This window comes from Mytilus galloprovincialis, chromosome 7, assembly GCF_965363235.1.
Source record: "Mytilus galloprovincialis chromosome 7, xbMytGall1.hap1.1, whole genome shotgun sequence".
Lineage (NCBI taxonomy): Eukaryota > Metazoa > Mollusca > Bivalvia > Mytilida > Mytilidae > Mytilus > Mytilus galloprovincialis.
The window spans coordinates 78,167,193-78,179,882 of record NC_134844.1 but is presented as its reverse complement, the minus strand read 5'-3'; the positions used below and the strand labels follow the sequence as shown (position 1 = coordinate 78,179,882).

General features: G+C 31.9%; 1 long non-coding RNA gene across 1 annotated transcript; it reads left to right on the top strand.

The window, feature by feature from the left end:
• The first annotated feature begins 4,009 nt into the window (after window positions 1–4,009).
• Window positions 4,010–11,976, top strand: LOC143081979 (uncharacterized). Its single transcript, XR_012980192.1, has 4 exons — window positions 4,010–4,361; window positions 6,472–6,627; window positions 7,722–8,204; window positions 11,771–11,976. It is a non-coding gene; the product is annotated as an uncharacterized LOC143081979 (long non-coding RNA).
• Window positions 11,977–12,690: the final 714 nt, after the last annotated feature.

Sequence of the window (12,690 nt, the reverse complement as noted above, 5' to 3'; positions counted from 1 at the left end):
ACACTTCAAAATCATAGTAATTTTTTGTAACATTAAATGGAATTATATGAAACTAATAACAGAATAAAATTAATAGCATTGAAGGTCTGTGTCATTATAATACCCGATGAATATATTTTTAGGTACAAGGATGTGCTTTAAAATCTTACTTCAATGTATTCTGTTCAGTCTGATTTGTATTATCTTCTGCGTTCACCAGGGATCCTTAGTTTTATTATTTAGTCAAAAGGAATTGCAATCAAACAACGAATGGTAAGGCTATATAATTATTATAAAAATAAGACGATTTTAGATTTAAACTACAGTGTTGGGCATTTTTAATATAAAACCATGTTCATTAAGCATGTTCTATACAAGGGAATACCTGTACTAAGTTAGGAACATGCCAATTGTTTTCAATTCGTTTGATGTGTTTGGGCTTTGATTTTACCATGATAAAGGACTTACCGTGTGAATTTTCATTTCATTCCATAGTTATTTATAACTAAACTCATCATAGATACCACTATTAAATTTTATATTTACGCCAGACGCGCGTTACGTCTACAAAAGACTCATCAGTGACGCTCGAATAAAAAAATGTTAAAATGTCATATAAAGTACGAAGCTAAAGAGCATTGAGGACCAAAAATTCTAAAAGTTTTGCCAAATACAGCTTAGGCAATCTATTCCTGAGGTAGAAACCCTTAGTATTTCAAAAATTTTAAATTTTGCTAACGGTAAAATTTTAATTATGAGCATATCAACGATAACTTAAGTCAACGCAGAAGTGCTGACTACCGGGCTTCAGATACCCTCGGGGAAATAAATCTCCACCAGCAGTGGCATCGACGTGGCTGTAAATAAACTCTTCATAGATACCAGGGTTATTTTACTTTTTGCAAAAATAATTGAAATAGATTGGCTTAACAAAATAGGAAAGTTATTGTTGGTAAAACTCAAATTAGGTAAAAAATATCCTTAAGGATATTTATAAATCAAATATTATGGTTTCACGGTGGATGTAATAATGTTTTACCACATTGCGATCGTTGACCGTCGATATCATCACGTTTGCCGTCAATAATTACGAAAATGTACTAGTGTAAATTAAAGCTTATTATTGTTTTTGCACTGCTACTAAGATTATTATATTTATATATATTTGCAGGAGATCGGTTACTCTGTTAATAGTGATGTTTCCATATTTTGCCTCTTTTGTATCGAAAGTATGGACATCTTCGTTTTCAACAGGCCAGAAATGGAAGGAGTGGCCAAACAAGCAATCACTTTTATTGGTAAGATATAGTTTTAACGTGATCGCTGTATAATTCATTGTTTGTTATATGCTATCTTTATGCAAATGGATATACATATCATTTAAAAGGGAACTTAAATCGTTTACCCGTTAAAAATAGCGCAGTCGACTATATTATTTTTGTTTTTTTCTTTTAAATAAAATCAGTATGCTGAACAACTGTTTCAAAGAAGATGTCAATTTTCCAACTACGATACATTCAGTGTTGTTCATACAAGTCGCTTGTAGTCAATAGGGCTCTTAACGGTTAGTTCGGCCATATTGGATAGGGGGCAGATTTTTTGGAAGGAGGTGGAAATGGTATGAAAGTGTGGGAAATCCTATGTGTGTTTCCAAGCAACAGCTCTATTTTAATGATGTTTTCCCGTATTTTTCACACCATTTTTACCTCTATTATGAAAATCTGCCCCTATCCAATATGGCCGAACTAACCGTGAAGAGCCCTATTAAAATCTGTTAAATTGATATTTTGACTGCTAATAAGTTAGTACACAACAATAACATACTTAATCATGAAGAGTGAAGAAAGGGATAATCAAATCGTATGAAAAAGCTACTGAAGAATACAAAGTTGACTTATCGACTAAAAATTACTTCATTATTCATTGCTTAGTCTTGTCAGGTGAGTGATATCCATTTATTACTATAAGATACACATAAACATAATTGTTAAAGATTTTCAGAAGTTTGTTTATAATTAAAAAGGTTAATGTTTTAAGGGTGTTCTATTATCCATTGCTGAGAGTTACATGCAGACTAGCTTGTTTTTGATATATCTATGGAAAATACCAGGATTTCTGATGTTAGGTGTGTTACATTCAGGAATGATCTTTTCCTTGTGTAAAACTGGAATGGTAAGGTTAACTTCATTAAATAACATTTTTATAAAATGTATAATAACATTATCAACAGTTTTAATATAATGTAATTAATTTACATAACTTTATTACATTCTGTCCCGTTTTTCAGTTATCGTATACTAGTTTTATTATTTGTGACAGTGTTTTGTTGTATGCACAATATGACAAATGGAATGTTTTTTTTTAGCAGGTATTACTTATGAAATATATCTTTTTTGGAAGAGTATATATATCTCTCTGTGCCATTTCGATCATACACACATGTAGCTCTTCGCGTGTTTACATAGTTTATATAACTACTCTTTTCCAGAATAACACCTACAAAATGAAAATTGTCATTAATAAACAACCCACGAAAGAAGACCAACAGCTAAGATACACAAAAGAAAGATGAGATTGATGATTGATTTATTGTAAAGTGTTTAGAACTAATAACAAATAATTCTTTGAAAGACTCATTAGCCAGAGTTTATTACTAGTTTTGATGTCAGTTTCTATTTTTTATTGCTGCATTACGGTTTCAGATCCTAAAGTACTGATTGATATGGTTTTGTTTCAGAAGACTATTGGTAGCTGGTGTCGTTACATAAAGCATCTGTTGGTTTTAGTTTTCATAAGCTGTGTCATTTATTGTTTTGTATTGTTGGTGATAACAAACAAAATGTCGGTAGAAGAAGCTGGAATCACGTGTCTATTCCTGGTGATGATATCAATAATTGTTTCTCCGGGCATTCAAAGACGAATTCATACAACAGACAACAGAGGAACTCAGAATTCCGCTATATTGTATATCATTTTGAAGATGCTTACCTGTGTGTTTTTGCTTTACATTCTGCAACAAAAAAGTAATACAAACGAATTATTATCATTGAGATTATTTTTTGAGACTTTATTTTTACCGAATGCTAAAAGTCTTTACTTTTGTGCCTCAATCATACTTAGCTCGTGTCTTTGTCAGTACGTTCAGTTTATTAATGTTAACTCTAAAGCTGGAAGATGTGTTGTTCATGTACCGATGTATGTGTCGTCTATCATAGTATCATTCATACTAGTATTTATGTGTTCGTCAGTAAGACATGTATCTCACATTACATGGGCTTGTAGTATCGGTACATTTTCTCAAGGAATTAAAGTGGGAGCAGATAATACTGCATTCTATGGAACTCTCGCAGGACTATTAATTGTTCCGTTGTTATTGGATATATTGAATGATAGAACTATACAGTGTAATGATTGTAGTATGTATGACTCCGTATTGACTATGCAACATTTAGTCAGTAGAACTTTCAATACAATGGAGACACCAACGTGCAATAAGTCGGCTGACAACAAAAGACGAATCTTTGTCTGTACTACAATGTATCAAGAATCATCACTAGAAATGGACAAATTACTGGCTAGTATACGAAACATTTCAGATTCAAACCTTTTGAAAAGAGAGCATATTGTGTTTGAATCTCATATATTCTTAGATAATGGTGCTGATGGACAAACTATAAAGCAGTTTGGTCTGCAATTAATGAGTTTAATTGAAAATCAATTTATAACAAACAATAACCAAGGAGTCATGCTATTTACGCCATACGGATTACAGCTTTCCTGGGAAATAAACAAAACAACACCATTGTTTGTTCACTTGAAAGATGTTTCTAAGGTCAAGGCGAAAAAGCGTTGGAGTCAAATAATGTATATGGAGTATATCTTGAACTATCGTACGTCTAACTTTTGGAGGTACTCTGACAATTCCCCAATAAGACCATCTTACGCAAGTTTACTTTCTATACATACATTGAACTCGCCTGAGGAGCTATACGAAACCGCGCAACATGATTTTACACTTCTAGATAATTATTGTAAGTCGTTATTAAAACAAAATGAGATTTATTGTGTTGACACAGAATTGACAGAAATATCTGTAGCCGATACGAGCAAAAATGAAAAGTGTTCAGATAGAAATGAATCATTTAACATTTTTCACACGATAAAAGATTCACAACAATTGCACCACGAACAGGATAAATTTGGTTATGATAATTATATCCTTGCAACTGATGCTGATATGACGTTTACGGATACAAGTATATTGAAAGTTTTACACATGTGTGAATCAGACCGGACTGTTGGGGCTGTCTGTGGTCGAACATATCCTTCAGGAATACAGTATTCTCCTATTGTCTGGCTGCAGATGTTCGAATATGCTAAAGGTAAAATATGTGCAGAAACATGAATAATTCTCAATAAAGTAGTATTTTGTAAACCGAGCGATTGGCTCATCGACATTATGTGTAATGTCGAAAATTTTTCTGTTGATATTTAAGAATCGATTTCCCTTTCTCAACTGCATTTCTCATTTACTAAATACACAAAAAACTATTAAGTAGGTGATAAATCTCGATCGATGATTGATATTCGAAAACAGATTTCTTAATTTCATTTCGACTGTAATGTCCGGTTCCTAAAATGTTCAATTTCCTGAACGTATTGTTTTTACCGAATCTTTCAAACACAATTATAATATACAAAAATTTTCAAAATAAAAAAATATATAAGATAATTAATATATGTACTTAAACAGGAACGTTTTCCATCTATGTCTTGAGCATAGTTATTTTCATCACTTCTAATCAGGTCAGAATAATAAAAAAGCAATTTTGAATTATCTCCTTTTGTATATACTTAAATGAAAAAGCATTTACCAAATTAATTTTATTCAAATACTGACAAAAAAGAGTTGTTTTGATTATAAATTATAAAAAAAAAAAAAAACAAATATCAAAATGTTTGTTATAAAATTTAACTATAAAACAAATAAAAAATAAACTTTAAAAAGAAATCAGTTCTATCTGACCATGCATAAACATGATAAAGTCGCTTCTGATATCATTTAAGACTTTTACTTAAAATTTACAATTCTGACATTTCAGTGTGCTTGATTATTCATTTTTGATGGTTTGTTTAGGAATCGTAACAATACGGTTATAACAAATAGCAATCATAAGCACCTTTTAATTTCAAGATTGGCATCATAAGAATTGTAATGAATAATCTCCCTTGCTAGCATTATTTTTCAACTTAAAAGAACATCAAAAAGCAAGGGAAGTTCCGATTTTGGCATTAAAGTTCAGGTTCATCTGATGAAAGATTTTGGACACTTATTTAAAAACACTTTCAGAGAGTCAATAAATTATGTTGAAGATATAGACTGATTTAGTCATTAAAGACGCTCTTACTTAAGCTTAAAATACAAAAAAATCTGTCAAATATGTCATTATATGTCACTTTTTAGATGTTTTTTGTCAAAAATGAAAGTGGCAACATCCGTGTTCATCTTCAACCTTTATGTTTTTTATGTATTATCATCAAATACAACTAAGATTTGAATAATAAGAATGAACTCTAATGCGGCCACTTTCATTTTTTTTACCGTCTATAAAAGATTAACTCAAATGAAATTGTGAGATTTCAGTAATTTAGCATGACTATAAATCAAACTCATCACAGATACCAGGATTGAAATTTTATTTTATATGATGATAGTACCCGATACCATGAGCATTGTATTGTCAAAAACAGCGCATATGTATGTAACAGAAGTATTCTTCTTTCCAATAATAAGCTAAAAGTTTACATTTCAATTTTTTTGTAAAACTGCTATATTTCGGGACCAAAAAGGGGTCTTACTGGACCTACTGCTGTGCAAAGGGCAACATATTCAAATTAGAAAGTACAAAACATAAGTTGAAGAATTTACCAATGAATTCTTTATTGGGAATATAAAAAAAACTACAGGGAACATGTACAGTCAATAGCGAAACAGTTCCAATGTGATAACGAAATTAATGCATTTACTGACCATCAGCAGTACCAACTTTAAATTATTCTGGCAATTGTTTCTATTCGGCGCTACTAGAGACCAAAGTAATTGAAATCTAAATCATATTTGAGATGTTAAAGATCTGATAAGCCATACATAATTCAGTGGAAAGCAAAACCATGAACAAATAAACCCAGAGCTATCAACAAAAGAGGGTTGAAAAATACTAGAGCGACAGTCAATCTCATAGATCGAAAATAAACTGACAATGTCATGGCTAAAAAAAGAAAAAGACAAGCAGACAAATCATAGAACACAATACACAACATAGAAAACTAAACAAAAAGCAACACGAACCCCACCAAAAATCTGGGAGTGATCTCAGGTGCTCTTGAAGGATAAACAGATATTTCTCCATATGTGGCACCCGTCATGTTTCTCATATCATCACAACAGTTCGATTCAATATGATATTTTATTTCGAAATATTGTACTTTTAGATTTATGGATGAATAAGAGTGCACAGAATATTATTGGTTCAGTTATGTGTTGCCCTGGCTGTTTTAGTATGTTCAAATTGGAAGCTATTAGGGACGTTGTTGCAGAATATTCAGTACCAGTAGGAAACATGGAAGATGTCTTTACAAAAGACAACGGTAAAAAACCTATAATTATTCTGGAAAATTCTTCTTCTATAAAAGTATCAATGACTATAAAACATCATGTTTACGCTAACTAATCGATGTTAAAATCATCTGCTGTCGATGTTCTTATGCTTCATACATTTATACTTATATCATCCAGACAGTAAATTTGGTTAAACAAAGTTTAGATCATCCATGGTTCCATATTTTGCTCTTTCTATGTCAGCATAAGGACAATGACAAAAAGTGTAAATAATTTTGTCGTCAAAATTGAATGGTTTGCCACTGCAATCTATGAGATAGAAAACAGTTGCATTTTACATCGAATATATCAACATTTAATGAATCATGACAAATGATAATATACTAACAGCATGTCCAGAGTTTTCTTTCTTTTATGTTAGGGTATAAACAAAATTCCCTGAATACTTTTCATAGATCCCCCCCAAAAAAAGAAATTATTTGTGAATAACAATATTAAGTACTGTTGGCCAATACAAACCGAACTGTAAATAGACAAAACAACTTTAATTATTTATAATTCACCGTTCAGTCTTTTGTAGACGAAACGGTATTTACTACACATTTTCTACTGTTGTCTTTGCTAGATTAATGTTTATGTTTGTCTTTCTCTTTTTAAACAATTGCGAAGTTTGTATATAATGTGTATTCACAACGTGTAAACTCATGGATCCCAATTAATGTCACATCAACCTATAATGTGTGTTTCTGTTTCGTACTAAATTACCAAACTAGAAGCAACTGAGCACACAAGTGGAAGTTTTAGCTAACTATAAAACAAAGTAACCCCCTTCCCATTTTACTTCACAAAATGCCTGTACCAAGTAAGGAGTATGGAAGTTGGTTTTAATAGTTCCATTGATTGAAATAGTGCTTGACTACTGGTTGATGTTACCCAGCCGAGTGCCGTCAACAAAAGTTATTTAAAAAAATATGTTATTCATTTTCTTTGGCACAGGAACAGAGTACATATCTGTTATTGATAGCGTTTGATAATGTCAGTTTTTACGGACCTCTTATGTTTGAATTTGTCGGTATCAACATTGAATAGTGTTTTGTTATATTTATTGATATTATATATACAGGGGAAGACAGATGGATGTGTACGTTGATGATGTTGAAGGGATGGAAATTAAGATATTGTAGTACGGCTACAAATACTACGTTTTGTCCGGAAGATATGACTGAGTTCATGAATCAACGCCGTAGATGGATACTATCAGATTATGCAAATGCTATATTGGTTATTCGACAGCTAAGAACCTTGGTTTCCACAAACGATGCTTTTTCCGTTTTGTTCGTCCTCTACTTATTGCAACTATTTCTTACAAAGCTTTTATATCCGGGAATTACAATTGTAACACTGTACTACGGTTTAGAATTGACGACTGGTGCCCCTCTTATCATTGTAGCTCCTGTGATCGTTGCAATAGTGCCGGCCTACTGCTTGATGCTACTCAGCCGAGTTCCTTCAACAATACAGTTAGTTATCACAAAAATGTTAATCATAATCTTCGGAGCAGGAACAGTCTATATATCTGTTATTGTCTTTAAAGACTTGGCATATGGTAGGTAGCATGGTATCGTTTTGTTATATACAATTATGTGAATGCATCTGTAGTTTTGAAAGAATATTTGGGGTATATGAAATCTTAAAAAAGTTAAATGCAAACAGGTTCATGGTTATGTTTCTTAATCACTTTCGCAACGATATAATATTATGTAATGTATAATGCATTTGATCAATCACGCTTATGTTGTCGTTGGTTGATGTGAAGGTCATTTGTTTTTTTTTTGTTTTTTTTTTCAGATATTTTTATTTATGGAATTACTGACATTAAATAACTAAATATAGTCGATATATGTTTTGCTCCATTATTATAATCAGGACCCTATTGATATATATAAAAAGTAAAACGACAAAAATACAGTATTCCGAGAAAATTCAAAACGGAAAGTTCCTAATCAAATGCTAAAACACATCAAACTAATGTACAACAACTGTCATATTCCTGAAATGTTACAGGCATTTTCTTAGCAGGAAAATGATGGATTAAACCTGGTTTTATAGCTAGCTAAACCTCTAAGTTGAATGACAGTCGCATAAAAATCCATCATATTGACAACGATGCAAACAGTAATAATAGGTAACTAGTATCTTAATTGTTTGTAAAACAATTGAAAGGTCTTTCCTGTAAAAGTGATGTTTTCGTAATGTACTTTGTACGACCTTTCGTTTGATATACGACAAGCATACCTTCTGAAACTTTTCGCTTTTAACACTAAATGACCTCATCCGCCTACATTTTTGAGATTCGAATTATGATATATGTAACATAGAGTAGATGAGCTTTCATTTGATATGCAACAACGCCATCTTCTAGAAAGTTTGATTTTTGCACTTGATAACCCTATCCAACTTATTTTTGGAGGTCGGGAATTTTGTATTTCAAATGTACACATTATGACCTTTCATTTGATATACAACAACCCTATCTTAAAAGAAAATTTATTTTTTGCACTAACTGACCTCATCCAGCCCATTTTTGGGAGACGTCAATTTGAAATTTGAAATGTACGCTTTATGTTCTTTCATTTGATATGCGACAACCTTAACATCTGAGAAATTTGAATGTTTGCACTAAATGACCCAACCAGTCCCCCTTGGATAAAAAAGGGGTTTAAAATTTTCATTTGTAAGTAGAGATTATTAAGACCTTCAATTTGATATATCAGATGACCCCATTTGACAAAGTGCAAATAATGATGCAATATCAACTATATAAATAGAAGTTATGAAACTTACAAAGTCAATGCAAAACTTGAAAATTTGAAATTGATTTTTTGGTGTTTTTTTCCATGGAATGTTTTTGGTATTTGGTCAAACATATAACTATGTTAACCTCTTCAATTTCTTAAACATTTTAAGTGGTAAGCTGTTGTTGATTCAGAAATACATGCCGCCGTTCGCAAAATTTCAAACTGCATTATCTCTAAAACAACAATAGATATCTCAAATCTGTTCAATGGTAAATGATCTACAGTTAAAGGACAACATTATAGAAAAAGAATGTGGACAATTTCAAAGTTCACCAAGGTCACAATTAATCATCAAATATATGATGCAATACCAAACTTGAGAACCGGAAGTCGTAGAGACATGGGATTACCACCATTCAACTCAGGACCACTTAACCTTTCAAATATCACAAGGTCAAGGTCATAGTATAATGTGAAAGTCAAGGTGAAATTTCATCATGACCTGAAATTGACCTCAAATTGAAGGTCTTGAATTACTGATCATCTTTGCAGTTTATAGTAGGTTGATATCTGTTACCTTTAAAAAGATATACACACAATACTATACTTTTAAGAATCATCCCGTTGTAACTTTTAAACAGACGGTTAGACATTTTTGGGCTTATTGTATAAAATGTAGAGCTCGTCGAGAGGAACAATTTACACGCTGTATGTATGCAGCAAAATCTTATCGTTTTTCTAATATGTAAGCTTGAATTTGCAGCGTAATTTTTTTTGGCACTCGGTGACCTTTGACCTTGGGTGCATATTGAAGGTCACATGAATTAAAGATTATTGGTGAAGGTTCAAGGTCTCTATGACTTCCGGTTCTGAAAATAGAATTTTTCAAAAGTTATTTATAATGTTTAAAGGGAAATAACTCCTTATAAGGGTAAGTAACAAATTAATTGTTTATGTTTATAAACATTGCCATCTATTCTTGTACATGCTGTCATTTTCAAATACATTCTATCTCTAATACTTTTTGAGAAAAATGCAAATATAAAAAATTGCTATAAGGGGATATAACTCTCAAAGGGGATGATGAAATCCTATGCAGCCTCATATGGTAATACATCATGATGATATCTACCTATTGTCCATATAAGGTCATGATATCTTTTAAAACATTAAAGGGGGGCCATGTTGAACAAAAATCAATAAAAGGGAGATAACTTCTAAAGGGGATGATGAAATCCTACAAAAGTTCATCTGGTAAAGGTTCATGATGAGGTCTATCGATGGTCCATATTTGGTCTTGATAACTTCAACAGAAAGGGGAGGAGGCCCTGTCAAACAAATGTTGGAAGAAAAAAAAAGAAAAAAAAAAAACATTAGAAAAACAATAAGGTCTTTCCTCACGGAGAGGAAAGACATTTAAAATCAAAAATAGGAGTACAGCAGCCAACATTGCGTTATTATCTTAATCACTATAGGTTACAATAAACCAATTGAACTTATGGGCGCAGCCATTTAATGAGCATAACATGGTATTCAGAATTAAGGCTATAGCTTATCTTGATTGGTTAATATGTGTGCCCGGTATGTTTTGTTATTAGAGACTTCATGCATTCTGCATTATACCAAAGGCCAAATAGATTACTTTCTTAGCCCTAACGGAACTGAGATGTATTTTGATCGCTAGGATATGACACGTATGTTTAAGTGCAAAATTGATAGGCATGGGAGATAAGTATAAATTACGCAAAGAAAATCGACGCGAACCTATATTTTTTGGACGAAAAAATACTGTCCTAATAACTTATTTTTAATTCTAGCAAGTTTTTGTTAAATTAATAAATTTTCTAAAGTATGTATCTCGATAAAGGCTATCATGTTAGCCTATGGGGAAATTAATTGGTCATTTTAATCTATAAAAACAATCAAATATGTAAACAAACATTGAAACAATAACACAATGACGGGATGTATAAGTACAGAGCCACGTCATACGTCATACAAAGAAACACAAAAAGGGATATATACAAAGCATATTATCACAAATGAAATAAAACAATACAAACATTATCATTGAAAATAAGACAGTGACGGAATGTATAAGTACAAGGTCACGTGTTATGTAACAAAGAAACAAAAAAAGGCATATAGACAAAGCATATTATGATTTACAAGAATACAAAAATAATTATAGAGCAATAACGAGGTGCTTGACTGGACACAGGCAAGGGTTACATGCATACAGAATTCAACAGAGCAGACATACATATTTTGTAAAAAGAAACGTTTTGTACATGTATGTTGAAAGAACACTCACATGCATAATGTATGTATTTGTAAATGTTTACAATTACTTAGTTTCTCCTTCTACAAATAGGTTATTACAATGGACATTTTGAACATGCAGAAGGCTTGTCAGTTGCAATTGCATTCGGAAGTTACATATATGGAGCTGTTTTATACCCATGGGATGCATGGATATTGCTTACTGGTCCTGTCTACTTGTTTTTTATTCCATTTATGTATATTTTATTGCCCCTCTACGCAATCTGTAACATTGTGGATCAATCATGGGGTACACGTGATAAGGTAAGTGACTGTTTGATGAAATATAAATATGAAACATATTTCAAAGTTATTTTTTCCGAAAAAAAGAAATAAGAATATGTTGTATGATTGTCAATAAGGTAACTATTTTACAAAAGAGGGACGAAGATACCAGAGGGACAGTCAAACTCATAGATCGAAAATAAACTGACAACGCCATGGCTAAAAATGAAAAAAAGACAGCCAAACATTAGTACACATGACACAACATAGAAAACTAAAGAATAAGTAACACGAACCCCACAAAAAACTAGGGGTGATCTTAGATGCTCCAGAAGGGTAAGCAGATCCTGCTTAACATGTGCCACCCGTCGTGTTGCTTATGTGATAACAAATCCGGTAAATAGTCTAATTCGGTAGGTCACATTCATGAAAGGGGAGGGGATTGCAGTTACAACGTAAGGAACATATCCGATAGGTACCAAATTCATTTGATAAAAGTAACTTTAGTCTTCTAAAATATTAAGCAGTAAAAAATAATGCATCAAAATCTATATAAGGCAATACATGACAATACATGACAACGTGAGAACAATACTAACTAGAAAAATTGATATCAGCTTAAATGATAACATTATAATGATACATACAGCAACCAATCACAGTCACTAAATCACATGCTCTTTACGTTGGACAAAAGCATAAATAATGTTGAAGGATAAAAACAGCTTTCCACTAGACAATAAATGA